General features: G+C 46.3%; 1 protein-coding gene across 6 annotated transcripts in view; it reads left to right on the plus strand.

Moving 5' to 3' along the window:
- Positions 1 to 15391, plus strand: part of LOC133345853 (la-related protein 4-like) — an 81963-nt gene that overhangs the window by 34776 nt on the left and 31796 nt on the right. The gene's annotated exons all lie outside the window — the stretch shown is intronic.

The following is a 15391-nucleotide window of genomic DNA, read 5'->3' on the forward strand; positions in this document are numbered from 1 at the left end:
TGACAACAAACGTTATTCATGAGAGAAAAAAGTAGTAATTGTATAGAAACAATCTATATGTCAAACAGAGTGCAGGATATATTTTTTGTAGTTTACCTTAAAAAAGAGAAGTACAGGAGTTTATTATGTCTGCATACCTTTCCAATATAAAATATGGCAGCCATATTGGAACTGCAGGCCGTTGTCCTTGACATTGTTGTCAAACCTATGTGTCACGGCATTCCGATTGGCCATATGTAAGTTTCAACAAGATTAGAAACCTCTACAATTAAAATGTCTCATTTGTATAGCCTGTATCAAACGTGGCTTTGATATCTGATTGCATTATGAACTACGACATTTCTTCAGTAAGTCCCACCCATTTGGTTTACACCTCACTGTGTGTAAAAGCAGTGAATTTAAAGGGGTGATCTCTTATCATTCAACACTGTAGTTGTGTTTGTCAGTAAAAACTTGTAAAAAAGGACAATCACAGTACTGCAGTAGGAATTCCAGAACTTGAATACTACACAGAGGTCTGGCATGTGCCTTGATTGAATCTTCATTCAACAATCTGCCAGGCTAAAAGTACATTCATTAAACATTAAACGATGTAACTTTGGAACACTGGTTTTTGACCTGTGGCAAGCCATGGGAGTTATCAGGAAATGCATGTCATCAAAACAAGAAGCCAATGTTTACCACCACTTTATTTAACAGATGGGTTCGCCTAGTAAAGGCTTATCAAGATACCTCTTTTTTACGCAAGGTTATTATTGCTTTCGAAAAAAGTTGTTTTTTTACGTGCACTTTTATGTTTTCTTCCTTGTGATTGATTTACAGTTGTGAGTGAGTCTTGCATTGAACGGAGCAGCGATGTGAATGGTATGAATCTGTGTGTGTGTCTGTGTGCATGCACGTTGGCATAGTAGGGGGCACAGGTGGTGCATCGACCAGTCATCTCAGTCAATCAACCCATGGCATCTGGGTCTGTCCCGTGAGCTGCCAGCGGGCGTTCGATACTTCTCGTGACCTTACAGTGCACCTAGCCTGGCACAAGCACCGTAATGACGTCACTGCCACTTATTGGCGAATCTTGTTGTGGTGGTGCATGCGTTGGTTTGCTTGTTCGTAAACGTTTGTGTTTATTGTCATGAACTCATAAACAGGTAAACTAATATTGATGTACAGTGCACTATAATACGTCTCTACATTGCAATGTACAACACGGTATTTGGTGGCCATGCAGGACCCACACCTTGCACGCCCGAGCTGGAGGCTGGGTTGGTGGGTCACACATGGATCGGTGGGTCACACATGGATAGGAGGCCTGAGTCGTTGCTTGGAGCAATAGCCATCGGCCGTGTAATTATCTGAAGCCCTTTTTGTCACTCTACTGGGATGTGAAGGCGTGCCCGTGCCGGACAGCTTCCAGATATCGCTCCCCTACGGATTTTAGCCATGGCTGGTAATTGATCAACAAATCAAACTCAGGTCACAGCAGTGTAGTGTGCTGACCAATGAGCCACCGCTTCTCCACTTGCATAATGGTTCGTGCGGTGATAATGTCTAGCTGCATGGTGGTCCAGATGTCTTGTGACCCCCCCCCCCCCCATTTAATGATATAAAACGTAATATTTTCTAAAAAGTAAGGTTTATAAAAAAGAATATTAAAAGGATTTTTTTTGGGGGGGGGGTTAATTAATTGGACCACCCTGTAGGCAGCCTCATTGAGTATCAAGTTGCGATGGGCTTTGAATATTTATCAGGGTGGGTGGCATTGAAAGTGTCCAGAGAAGTTTTGCACAAATCAGGGGATGATACTTAAACGAGCCATTTTGCTGCAACCTACTTGCTGTGCTACTTGGCTGCAGAAGGCGACTTTACTGTGCTGCATCCACGGAACGTCTCGCTGCCCCCTCCTCTATGGGCAGGGTGTCTGACACGCATGATCTCACCTCCCCTCCCGGATTTCAGGTGCGCGTGCCTGTGCGCGCACGACCACACCCAGCCATCCGCGTGTATTTAATATTCATGCATGACAACACGTGATGGTTCAAACGAGGTGAGGCCATTTGGCCCAGAGAGTCGAAGACCCTCAACCGCCACGCCCAGCTGGTGGTGGTTGCAGTTCAGACATATCCTACGGGCCCCGCACTTTCAAGGTCCCCACGCTAAATGCTTTCAAGCTATCAATTCCGGTTCAGTGAGTCTGCACTTGCTCTATGACTATAGTACTATACTGCCTTAAACTTTTATGAACGACTGGGTGTTTAAGGTTAGCGATTTGTCGTATTATCTGGCTGTATAGCAAATGAAAAAATACAAATAATTTACTATGCAAGTAAAACATTTACGTGCTTTAATATGTACGTGTTTTTTATTTATTTAGGGCCCCTTTATAACATATGCTACAGGCCCTGCACTAGCTTAATCCGGCACTGACGCTACGTATATGTTACAAAAGACGGCGGGGTGGCACGGTGTTACCTGCTTGTGCCTCACAGCCAGATGGCCCTGGGTTTGATTCCTGACTTGGGTGCCTCTCATGTGTGGAGTTTGTATCTTCTCTCCCCCTGCTCGGCATGGGTTTTCTCCGGGTTCGACAGTTTCCTCCCGTAGCAAGAAAAAAACAACACTGAAGTGTAACCGGCATTGGCCAAAACATTCCCGATGCTGAAATATTACCTGGAAATGACTTCATTGGGGTTAGACGCAGCAGCAACAACAACATCGGCCCACGACTGCCACAACCTGGCAGGAACCCTCCTGAATCGGAGTGCTGACACTCGGTGAGGCATTTCTGTGTGATTAAGCGTAATGAGTTGTTTTGCAAATGCGATGCACACGCTGGAGAGGCAGGCGTGTCGTCATATCAAGCATAGTGGGAATCTAACCGATGAGGCTACATTTTGGCCAGGATGTGTTGGCTGTTTAGGATCATTCCTGTTACTTGTACCACCCATTTGGTGATTACACCTTGCAGCTATTACGGGATTAAAAACGAGCTGCGGTGTAAGTGAAAATAATCTGTGCATTCAGGGTTAGTGACGAACGCTTTCTAAAGCACAAGGCTCAGTGTTGGAGAGCGGAGCGGCAGACGAGGAAAGAAAGAGATGGAGCGTTTTCAATCCAGAGCTTTTCACCCTGTCTCTGCTCGAGATGACACAATCCACTGTTTCTTATTCTTCCCCAACAACTCCAATTAGCACGGTTGGCTATGTACGGTGTAAAAGAAGTTCAAGATACATACGTTAGTCATCACTCTTCTCCCGCTTGGTGATGCGGGAGCAGAGCATGCGTGTCCGTGAGCGATTGAGCACAAAGCATACACCAGCAAATTAGTGCATGGTGATTCCTGCAGGGATTTTATCTTAATGCCACTTCTGCCATGGATGATTCGTACCGGAATCCCTACGGATCCTCTGAGGGATTCTCAAATAAAAAAACTCCCCATTCACTTGAAATTCAATTCTAAGAGGCATTCTGAATGGAGAAGCAGCAATCTTCAATTGCAATGAACGATGCTTGTTTGAGAGCCCTGGAATAATTCAGTAGAATCACCATTCCTGCATCGCCATTCAAATGAATGGGCAGTCTCTGACAACTGAGGAACCACCCAAGTACAATCAACATTCAAATGAATGGCAATTCCACGAGGATGGCCCAGGTCCCATGGGGCCCTCCCTTCTTGCCTGAGAACCAGAATCAGCAGGCCAATTTCATGCTCGAGGCATTGGCCATATATTTCAGTGGAGATTCGACCAGGCCAGCCACGCCCGGTGGGGCCCTTCCTTCGCGCCTGAACGCCAGGCCGGGCTCAACAGAGCCCCACTCGCAATACCACGATCCTTCATATTGGATTCTGAATGTGTGATTCCAGGCTATGGGTTGTAAGAGTGGCGCGCCTCTACTGAGCACATTTCAACGCCCCACATCTGAACACATAGACTTGGCACAGTGACATCGCCTTCTGGAGGCAAGGCGTTTGGGTGACTGGGCGTTGGTTGGCACCCTCGGGCACAACCAGATGCTGAGGCACTGGGGATTTGTATAACAGGTTCTGCAAGGTAGTAAAACTGTAAAAAACAACGAGCTGATAAGCAGATGTCACTGACCCAAAGTGTCGTGTGAGATTTCAGGACGAGCATGTGTTATGTGGAGTGAAATGCTACGAGAGATATTTGTTGTTGGCAGAGGCTAGCCGTGATGTTATGTAACGGCAAAGCGCGGTTCATGAGAACAATATGGGAAATCTGTTGCCTATTTAAAACATTCTGCAGCACCCGTCCCGCTGACTGCACAAAGAATGCAGGATTTGTGATGTTTGTTTATCATTGAGCCTTGTGTCAGTTGATGGCTCTTGGTTATCATGTAATTTGATGGATGTCGTGCAAAGCTTCTTGTCTATGTCTGTCATGTCATTAATATGTGAAACAAGTGATAAATGCACCCGTAAAATAATAAGGCTTAAAGGGCATGTGTGGTAAGTTTATAAGAAAAGCACGTATTGCATTTAAATCAAATAATTGTAGAAATATTCCCAGTCGCAATGTATGTATAATAATGAACTTCTTTCGCACAGTGCGTAGCCAACCGTGCTAATCCGAGGTGCAGGGGAAGGACAACAAACTAAACACAAAAAGCAGTTCTAAAAAGATGAGTTTTCAATCAAGAAAAGCAGCATTGATGGGGTAGCAGAGTCTTACAGATGAGAGGAGTTCTGCTTGGGTCACGTGAGATGATCCATGCGCCGTGTTTATTTGGGTCATTACAAGGACCCCATGGTCCCAAATGGCAACATTACCGGCGTCTATTCTCATTTCATTTAATGCAGGGACTGCTTTCATGATGCCAAGGTGTGTGTGTGTGCGCGCCGTAGCACAGCGGTCAGCGCGCTGCGCTATGAACCCAGTGACCTAAGTTCGATTCCCGCTCACGGCCAACAACGGCAAGGATTATCTGAACCGGTTCTGGGCGTCCCCTAGGTCGACTCAGCCTCAAATGAGTACCTGGTGTGGTTGTGTAAACATCGCCACTGGGGAGACATAGGCAGTAGGACGCAGTGCTGTCCGCCCATCCCATTGTGTGCCGTGCCGGCCTTCATAGGTGGTGCTCGCAAGCAGCACTTGCCCCGACAGTCTATTGAGGCACTGGCATAATCAACAGGAAGTATGGGCACCTTGCACTGAAGATAAACACAGCATGAGGGTTGCCGAGCGAGTTCAAAGGGGAACTCCTCAAAGACACACATTCTCTCTTATCTCTGGTGACCCCACCTCCACACGTGCCTCCATGGATTGTGTCGTCACGGCACCGTGAACGGTGGCGATGGCATGGGGGGGTAGTCCTTCATCCAGCAGTGGACGGACCAGGGCTGATGATATTTAAAAAGTACGTTCTGTACGTTGGGCAGTTGTCCAGACAGTGAAACTTCTCTCATCCGTAGCTGATGCTATCTGTGGGGTTGGGCCGATCTGTGATTCATCTGGTAATCCATGGATTGCCGATTCTTATTAAGAGCTGTAAAAAGATTACCGAAATATTCCTCGGGTTTATGATACTGTTAGACCAGCCAAAGTTATATTGGTTTCTATTGAGATGTACACACTGCTGAATGTCATATGGTACAGACAGCTCATTTGGCAAAGTCATTGCATATAATGGGTGTGACCCACAATGCAATTATATTATTATAAACCAAACAGGCAGCTCTTACTGTGTGCGGGTGATTTAGTTTTGCTTATACAACATCTATTCCGTCTTCCACCAAATCACAACGACGAATTTTCAATAAGAGAAATGACGATTGTAAAAAATGATTGGGATGCTGTAGTTTACACTCGTAGCTACATGTTTTTACGCTTCTCATGTGAATGTGAGTTATTGTTGGTGTACTATAACAGGACCTATTCCATTGGTTACAAAATATCGAAGGGCTTATTAAGCGAAGCATTTTATTTTTACATGCCCCGTGTTGTGGGGGAGGGGGGGGGGAAATAAACAAATAAATGCCAGAGACAGAATTGCAATATGTGTCATAGACCAAATCAATTTGGAATGATGTCATAATGTATAATTATACTGGTGCCTTTGGCGATGTGAGCCACCTACATACACATAAATATACAGCCCAATCCATCAGTCCACTACCGGATGATTGTCCCGTAGTCGATTTGACCATACTTAACCATGTCTTGACAGTGCGGGTTATTGAAGGTGAGAAAGCATCGATATGTGAGCACAGAAGTGCAGTACAAATATAGAGCTTCACTGCTGCGCACCACATAGCCCCCACAGCTTATGGCACCTGTTATGCATGCGTGGCGATTTGCTATCCAACCACGATACCAGCACGAATGTTGCGAGATCGAACTCGATCGGGCGCATTGGGTCACAGACATGGATTAATGCGGGCTCAGTACTTCTATAATGCAGATTTATCATGCGAGATTTTTGGCAGCCACGTACAAGTCACAGAGAGGTCCACCCAAGGACAGCGGTCGCATCATCGGCAGGGTTGTTTGAATGTAAAAAGCCTTCCGATTAACAAAATGTCTGCGCCTCTCATCACAAGGTTGAAATGTTTATTGGCGGGGGGAGGCATTCTGACACGAAAAAAAACAATCCGCCCCGTGAAACGAAAGCATTTGATTGTCTTACTCAAGACTGGCAACAGCCACTTGCCGAAGCATCACAGCAGACCGCTTTGCCGATCACCATGACTCTCGTGTCCATGTGAGGGCCGCAGTATTTTAAATGGAAATGTAATCTGCCAAGTGAGAGGGCACTAAATAAATTACACTGGGGCAGCCTAGCGACAGCTCCCGTCTGACCTTCAGTGGGACCGCGGTGCGGCAGGGAGTTGTCCATGTTTGGTGTGAGCTGCAGTGGCCCCCAGAGCAGACGGCGCACGGCCACTTGATGGGAGCGGTTAGACGGGCGAGCTAAAGCGGGGAGGGCTTCGTGTGTTCTTGTACATCTGCAGATGCGATGCACAGTGGGGTTTCCCCCACCGAAAGAGCAATGCGCAAGGGTTGCGCTTTCGTCAGTAGCCCTGACGCAGCTTGTTGTGATGTGTAGGTCCGTGGCACGTGCAGCGCTGCTATTGCAGCGAGGCGTTAGAATTCAGGAATAATCTGATAGAATTATTATTGTTATTGTCCAGGGCGATTATTTGCAGGCAGATTCAAATGAGGAAATAGTGGCAAAGCAAGAATGGGTTTGGAGTGCTTTTGTAAAATTCAAATGTCATAATGAAAAGCAACGTAGCAATGTGCCTATAGAAGAAGGTTTTAGTCAGTGTATCTCATCTGCAATGGCACAATGGATTAAAAACATGGACACTAACATAGAAGATTGAATGAAAACCGAAGAAGTATTGAGAGCCCCACGCTTAGAATCACATTGAGAGACAGAAAGAGGAATACATAGATTATGTGTATGTTGAACTTCTTTCACACTTTACGTAGCCAACCGTGCTAATCGGAGGTGCAGATCAGAGACCAGTCTCGACTTCGAGGGATGATGGCCGATGGATGAGACTGGTCATGGAATGGCATCCGAATAATTTTACACGCCCAAGAAAACGACCGCCACGGGAGATGAAATCAGCTCGCGCTCAGGAACTAATTGGGTCCCGGCATCACGGGGCCGTGATGGGTGGTGTTTGGCATAGGGAGTTCTTCGTCCAGCAGAGGATAGAACATGGCTTATTATGATATTTAAACGTAGATTCTGTAGATTGTGTAGGACAGCGAGATATTATCTCCCTCGTCTGGTTTGTAGGAGGTCGTGGTTCGATCCCGCATCCTGACGATGCCTGTTATACATTTGCAGTCCGCGTTTTCTCCCTCGCCGTAGTTGCGTGTATTTTTCTCTGGGCCCGCTGGTTTTATTCCCTTCACATTCAGAAACATATTTTTTTTATTATATGGCTGCTACTATAATTTCCCACGTGTGATGATGATGATGATATCAGCTGCTGCGATGAGCCATTATCATGTGTGGCCAGGTCGCCTCTGAAAAAGACCTTATCGCTGAGTGGGCTTTGCCTGGTAAAATACATTTTTTTATGGGGAAAAGAAAGTAGCCCATGCAGTAAAACTTGTTTTATTCGTCGATCCTAATTTCTCTGCTGGTTTTCTTATTTTATATTTATAGATCGCCTTCGCACAAGGCGTTTTGAGTAGTTTAATCAGCGGTTACAAAAATAGAGTGATTTACTCTTGATTTGAAGCTTTCGTGACTACAGCAATCCATACTCTTTGCTTTTAGTTTTTTCGGTAAAGTCACGTAGGTTACCTACGTGACTTTACCGAAAAAACTAAGAGTATGAATCCTTGCAGTCACGAAAGCTTCAAATCTAGAATTACTCTTTGCTTCTTTCGGTAAAGTCACGTAGGTAGAAAAAATAATGGATCACGACGTTTCGATCGCCACACAAGCAATCGTCTTCAGGTGGGAGAGAGAAACAGGCTGCTGAAACAAGTCCTTATATATAGAGCTGAGAGGTGGGGAGGGGGGTTGCCGCATCGGGCAAGAGGGTGGGAAATCCAAAGATGGGTACCGAGATGGGGGGGGGGGGGGTTCGAGAGCTGGGGAGGTGGTCATTGCATCGTGAGAGATGAGCATGTCAATGTAAACGAACCAACGCAACGGTGGCAGTGCTCGTGCGACATCCTGCTCGTTAGAAAACGAGGGGAACAAACGAGGGACAACACCATATCGAGGGCAGGAGAGAGAGAAACACACCGAGAGGGACACTCACGCACAGAGAGAGACAGGCCAGGTGCGCTGTGTGCAACGTGGTCATCATTGTCATCGTCACACACAGTGGCTCTTCTTTGTGAATGTTGGTGTTAGGTTTGTGTTCGGGCCACTCTTGTAACATTTTACAGTTGCTGTTGTCACAACGCCATGTTTTGCGAGGCCCATTAATGCTGGGGAAGTACGTCGCGTATGATTCCTAAGCAATGGAAACATTTTCTATGGAGAAACTGAGAATTACACGGAAAGATATACAACAGGAATGACTTCTTGTTAATCTTTTAACTGAAGAGGAAGACGTTGCGAATAGTTCTTGTTGAGGCCCCACGTTAATGTTGGCGCGTGTTCTTCGTATGTTTTGAAATGTCACTTTGTGGTTGCCATGGTGGCAAGATGTTAACTCCCTCGCCTGGTATACAGGAGGTTGTGGGTTTAACCCTGACCCTGACGCCTATATATTTGGAATTTGCATGTTCTCCCCGTGGTCGCGTGGATTTTTTTTATGGGTCCTCCGGTTTTCAGCCTCCACATTCAGAAGCATGCATTTAGAGTATTCGGCTGCTATTCATTTACACATGATCAGCCACTTCGTTGAGCTATCATTTGTGGCCAGGTCGCTTCTGAAACATTCCTGCGGAGGGAGCTGGTAGGAACGTTGGGTTGCTCGGTCAATGGCCAGGGTTAATGGTGTATTCCGCAAATATGCCCGACTGTGAGGGCGGGCACAAGCCGGCGTGAGTAGGTTAAACGTTGAGTTTTATAAGGGCACCACGGGGTGACCAGCCCCTTCCCACCCAGCCCCACCCCTCCCACCCACACCCAGCCCCACCCTCCCCACCCAGCCCCTCCCCACCCTCCCCTCCCCTTCCCACCCAGCCCTTCCCCACCCAGCCCCTCCCCACCCAGCCCCTCCCCACCCAGCCCGACCCCTCCCATTTTTGGATGCACGACGGACGGACACAATAATCCCCTGTGGGCTGGAGGAACCAAGTGGTTCCTACCAGTAAAAGAGCTACATAGCTCAGTGGACCTTACCAGGTAACATACAAATATATTTCGTTTTTTGTTTAGTTTGACTCTGTGGTGCTTAAAAACCAAAAGAAGCGTCAAAGCACCAGCTCGCTCGGCTTCAGACCTCCTATATTGTGGCAAGGAAAACCACCCTGGCCAAACTAGAAAGACTTTGGCATATAACTCTCCTCTCTCTGGCAGGAATGGAACATCTGAGTCACAAGTTAAAAGGGAAGGCGAGGGAGTACGAGGGCACATGGTCCCCGTTCTTGCCGAACTCCGGCATGAACAGCCGGTAGAATGGGGGACGGGGAGAAGTGATGGACTCTGGATGCTACGCCACCTTCGTTAACACGCGGTAACAAGTTGCGCCAGGGAGCAAACAAACAATGCCAAACTTGGAAATGGTATTTATGTTATTATATTTCTGGTTGTGTTTGGTTACATTATTTCCACCGCCTCCCCTTTCTCCCGCTTGCTTCCCCTCCCCGTTAAATTCACCGCTCCCAGATCGTTACCCCCACCGCGGTAGGACAGCGAGCCCGGACGCCCCTCGTTCGTTCCCTAATTATGAGGGTGGCATTACGCCCTAACTTGTTACACGCTACCTGCTGTCTTTCCCCTCCCTTTGAAATGTTTGGGTTCTTTAAAAACATAGCAATTAATAAACAAGAGCCCGGTATGGAGCACGAGTGACGGGTATTCTGGGTGTCTTTAATGACGATAGAAAATGATTATAAGAAAAATAAATATCACTTTCTTACGGTGAGGAATGTCACTTGTTGTAGCCACAACTGCCATTGAATGCGAACGGAGTGGTCCCCGTGTTATCACCACGGCTACCAGATGCGTTTTCCCGTTGTACTGCGTGGCTTTTGGCCCAACGTCCGACGTTTCGCTCCGCGTGCTGGGAGCCTCTTTCAGCAAGCGGAGCGAAACTTCGGACGTCATGCCAGGCAATACCCAGTACAACCTGAGAACATGTTGTTGTTGACTTGAGTGGGATGATGACGGGTTGATTTGTATGTATGTAAATGTAAGTATGTAAATTTAAATCTTGACTTAAAGCTTTCAATTTAACTTCTCTCGCACCGTACTTAGCCAACTGTGCTAATCGGAGGTGCAGGGAAAGGACAACAAACTAAACACAAAAAGCTCTCAAGAAATGTGCTTTCAATCTGGATTTAACGTGCATAGCTCCAGTGGCTTCCGAATATCGACCAGGATTTGGATTTTTGACAGCTCTGCCCATCTTGTCGATCATGTTTTTATTTTATTTGGAAAAGTCGCACATGACACGTTTGGACGTGGCCCTTAAAACCTTTTCTGGAATTGTTCTCGGTGTTGAAACACCATCAGTTGCATGTGGTTTTTTTGTTTGTTTACGGAATCGTGCAATATTAACATCTGCCCCTTTTTAATCGTTCACCTTCGATTTTGGAGGATCGACCGCTGTCGAGTGAAAAGAAGGTTACGTAACTTGTTGGATGTCGACCATCATGCGAACGCAGCCTGTGCTTGTGCTGATCGTCCTCGTGTGATGAGCGCAACCGGTCGAGGTGACATTTTGGACGCACCCATTAAAGGCCAGTGGAACTGTCTGCTTGGGTTTTATTGCTTTCCTCTGAGGTCTGAATTATTCATGGAGAATGCTCGTACAAGCCTCAGCGGCCGCCCAGCGGCTAGAAGGACACATGTTTTCGGCAACCAATCACGACGTTACTGTACACCGCCTTCGAAAAAGCTTTCGGCGTGGGATATCGGTAGGAAGCTCGATCTTAACATTTAAATCGATACTTCAATTCAGATCTCACAAATACTTAAATGAATTGAATTACTAGTGGAACGTACAATTTGGTCTGGCGTGGTTTTTTGCAGGCAAGGTTGTTGGATCATGCAAATAATCTTCCATGTGCTAAGACTCCCAACCTGATGGGCTTATCCAGTGGTGACTAAATAAAGATACGCAGCACCTTTGTGAGTAATCCACAGGCCCCCCCCCCCCCCGCGTTTTTCTGGCTTGCTCCAGTTTCCTTGCACACTTGATAGGGAGCTGCTGGTCAATTATCTCACACTTGAAAGATCCTCCCGAGGAAGAGTCTTAGGTCTCGGGGTGAGATTTGTGGATAAATAGAGGAATACCGTACAGAAGTGTTAAAAACCTGGGGCTTTAAAATACATTACCCCCCCCCCCGTCGGATTGGTGTAAATAAAACGCAACTTGCACCATGTAGAACAATTTTCGTTTTCGGCAACTTATTTTTTTTTACTTCGGTATTTATGATAACATGTGGAAATAATATCAGTTGGTGATGTCTGAATGGGAATTATACCAGTGTATCCCTCTGTACAGTTTCATAGGTCGACATCATATTTTGCAAGTTGGCCACTGCAAAAAGAAAGTCAATGCAACGCGAATTCAAATTCAAAATTAAAAGTACGAGCTTCTTATTTTTAGGGATTTCTCATTCTATTGCAGGCTGCTCCCTGCGGGATGCACTTCTATTATGCCGGCTCAAGAATGTGCTGCCTGAACGAGCCCACAGGAATGTGGAGTTGGCCTCGCCGGTCGCAGGATCGCGCCGATTGGCCTCGATCCGAGTCCAAGCAGCGGGGGTTGGGGGGGGGCTCCATGGACCCGGCCACTTGCCGCCATCCAGACTCTGTGCGCCGCAGTGCGAAGGGTCGCGTTGGTACGTGGCGACGCAGGGCTACGCTGCAGACTTAAACACGTGCCCGTGAAAGCCCCGTGCGGCTCGGCGTTTTGTGACGCGCGACTGTTGAAGAGCGTATTGTCATTGCGGGTCTGCCGGAGGGGGCGCCGATGACTCGCGAGTTACGTTCAATTGGCACTTCAAGGGCAGTGGAGGGTGAATTATTTTCTCTCCCCTCATTTTTTTCAGCAATTTTATCCCGAGTCGGGTCACGAGACGGAGAAACGGCGCTGCTGCTGCTGTCGGTAGATTATCGAAAAGGTTGGGAAACTGCCCCCGTAATTTATTTGGGTGTGACTTGCCGTGTCAATCCATGTATTGTTTCACGTTGTCCACAGTTCAATCAATCAATCAAAGTCTATTTCTATAGCACTATTCGTGCAAATACATAGTGCTTTACAGGCACGAACAATAAAAGTTAAATTGTAGGCCAAATTAAATCACGTGACAAATTTATAGCAATGACATAATAGAAATAACACATTCAGGAAATCGTAATTAAGCAAGTTTAAAAAAGTTAGATTTTAGATTCATTTTAAAAGTGCTTAATGATTCTGAAGCCCTCAGATGCCCTGGCAGGCTGTCCCACAGGCGAGGACCGTAAACACTAAAAGCCGCTTCTCTGTCGGTGTTGGTCCTGGCCTTTGGGACGACTAAAAGACAGAGGATCTGAGGGATCTTGTTGGTTCATATCTTAAAAGCATGGACGACATGTATACAGCTGCAGCTTGGTGAAATCTCATCAACTTGACTGATACCCATAACAATTAAGAAGGCAGTTGTCAGCAATACACATTACAAGCTACAGTAATAAGGTTTGGGGCCAGGACACATGCTGTATGTGAAAGATTACTTCTCTGATGTACAGTAATCACATCTGGATCACTTTCTGGGTCTATATATCCAGGTCAGACATTAGCTCTCCATTAATGCCAAGCCCCACCAGGCCTGAGGAATATCAGGTGAATTTGATGCCGGACAAGGCTTAACGAACTGGACTCTTGCTGCCTCTGTCGTTATAAAATGTGCCACTGCCTTACGGTCTGCTGCTGCTTGTGCTGCTGTGTGGGCTGCTGCTTTATACTTACTGCTGCTACATAAGCCACCTAGGCTACGTGGGCGGTTTGTACAGTGTCGCAATCTGCGAGCATTACATCGGTACTCACTGGGGACATTCACCATCTCCTTATAATCCCACTGCTAATTCGCTGCGTGGCCCTTTGCGGGCTCCGGACGCCGGGTTGTAGGAGTGCGACTTGCACAACTCTGATGGCGAAGTCTTCCACGCAGTCGTCGCCTGAATAAAGTTGAAATGTAACTTTTTAATCAAATAATAACAATTCAAATGTATAATGCACATCCCATCCTGGGATCCCAGTGCGCAATGCATGATAAAACAGGAAACAAAAACAGAACCAGGGCTCAACTGAACAAACCGAAGAGGAGGAAGGCCACTTTGAAGAAATGGGTTTTAAAAGCAGACTTAAATATACTCTTAGTTTTTTCGGTAAAGTCACGTAGGTAAAAAAATGAAATTAAAATTAATAAAAAATAATTTATTTTAAAACTTTTAACCTACGTGACTTTACCGAAAAAACTAAGAGTATGAATCCTTGCAGTCACGAAAGCTTCAAATCAAGACTTAAATATATTTACCGACTTTGATTGCCTGATTTCAAGTGGCAAGGCGTTCCATAGCTTGGGTGCCACGCTAAAAAAGCCGATCACCAAAACAGTGCAACCTCGACCTGGGAGTGTTGACCAGTTGGAGATCAGAAGGACATTCATGGAATATATGAATGTATTAGTTCCTGCAAGTAAGGTGGGATGAGCCCATTTAAAGCCTTATAGGTTAACAGCAGTATCTTAAAATCCACTCGGAATTTAACTGGTAGCCAATGAAGAGATTAGATAACTGGTGTAATGTCCTCACGTAATGATGTACATGGTGTAAGCACTCTCGCAGCTGCATTCTATAAAAGCTGGAGTCTGCCCAGTACTTTGCACGGTATCCCAACCAGTGAGGCGTTGCAGTAGTCTGGATAATACAAAAGCATGGACCAGTCTCTCCAAGTCGGCATTCTGACAATATTTCATAGGTGGAAAAAGGACATGTTAACCACCTTAGATATGTTCCTCAAAGTATAATGACTGGTCAAACTGAACACCGAGGTTTCTGACCTCCCGTGTGCCACTGACATCATGACCATCAATCAACAAACAGCTGCGGAAACCTCAAATCTGAGCCCCCAGATTTGACACAATAGAAATAAAGTACTGCTGAAACCGTTGTAAAATCACCACCTCTCACACGTTACCCGATAGCCGTTCTCAATGCTTGTGAAAAGTGTTGATCGCCATGGCTTTTGTCAAATATTCAGGGCCGTATTAAAAAAAAAACATTTTTAGAGCAGAGATTTGCTCGTAAAAACTAAATAGCCAAATGTTACATTGTCATTTTTGTGTAATGCTTGCAAGCAATGGAGGTGGCAAGAGCCTTCAGTCGGCAACGGATATCTGGTGGATGAGGATCGCGAGATTGTTTTGTGCACTCCAGGGGCGACGAGGCTGAGAATGTAAATATGAACACAAACGAGAAGCAAGTTTAGTTACTGGGTGCCCAGATTTCTCTTTTTTACCGGCTCGGTGCCCGATGCGAGAATAGCATTCGGCAACCTGACCAACTGCAGCCGTTCAACTTCCAAGGACAGCATTTTAATGAGTACAGTCTGACCTCAATCCGATCGCATCGGATTGACTCGAGCCTTGGTCCAAACCCAGAGCGGCCCTCCTTCTTTACCAGCCCCACATGCGCAAAGTGTACGCGCTGACGTACGGTGAACTTTTGCACCGTACGTAGCCAACCGTGCGGCTCGGGGGAAGGACAACGAACTCAACACAAAAAGCAGCGCTAAAGA

This window comes from Lethenteron reissneri, chromosome 23 (genome assembly GCF_015708825.2).
Source record: "Lethenteron reissneri isolate LAM-NWPU_2019-01 chromosome 23, ASM1570882v1, whole genome shotgun sequence".
NCBI lineage: Eukaryota > Metazoa > Chordata > Hyperoartia > Petromyzontiformes > Petromyzontidae > Lethenteron > Lethenteron reissneri.